This window comes from Cyprinodon variegatus, unplaced genomic scaffold (genome assembly GCF_000732505.1).
Source record: "Cyprinodon variegatus isolate N-32 unplaced genomic scaffold, C_variegatus-1.0 Scaffold460, whole genome shotgun sequence".
Lineage (NCBI taxonomy): Eukaryota > Metazoa > Chordata > Actinopteri > Cyprinodontiformes > Cyprinodontidae > Cyprinodon > Cyprinodon variegatus.
The window spans coordinates 560,252-560,895 of record NW_015150913.1 but is presented as its reverse complement, the minus strand read 5'-3'; positions in this window follow the sequence as shown (position 1 = coordinate 560,895).

Genomic DNA, 644 nt, shown 5'->3' with positions numbered 1-644 from the left:
TATTTTTGCAAAAATAGTCCTGGACCATTTGGAGCGAAACTGAGAATGTACGAGGTTTCTGATGTGTAAGTTGTAGAACAGAATTTGTGTACTTGTACTTGAAATTTGAACAGCTGTAAAAAACATTTGCACTTGTGAATTTATTTTTTTTGTTCTACAAATACAAAACTTGTATGTACATCTCCTTACAACTTCAAATTCACACTTAGAATGTACAAATTGTTTTGAAACAAAATAACCTTCATAGTTCTGCGCAGTATCTTTGCTGTTCCCAAAACTGCACTTTTCTGGACCTTGATGAGATGTCTGATGTATTTCAACTCCTCAAGTTTGGGGGTCCGTGCACCGAGTGTCAGGTACTGTACCCTTTGAAGCCATAGGTAAATTTTAACATATGTACATAATAATGACTAATATTACAGTAGTTTTAGTTTCATGCTTTGCTCTTCCAAGGGGGTATATACATGTTTTTGCTTTCTTAATTTGTTTTTGGAAGGAAATGCTTTGATAGTTTAATAGATAGTATAATGATGTTTATTAAATTGCATTGACAGTTTTAAACTAGATAGTAACCAATACATTTTTTTTTTTTTTTTTTTGGCAGGAAGAAATCAAGGTCAGATAACTGTATTTCATTATTTTTA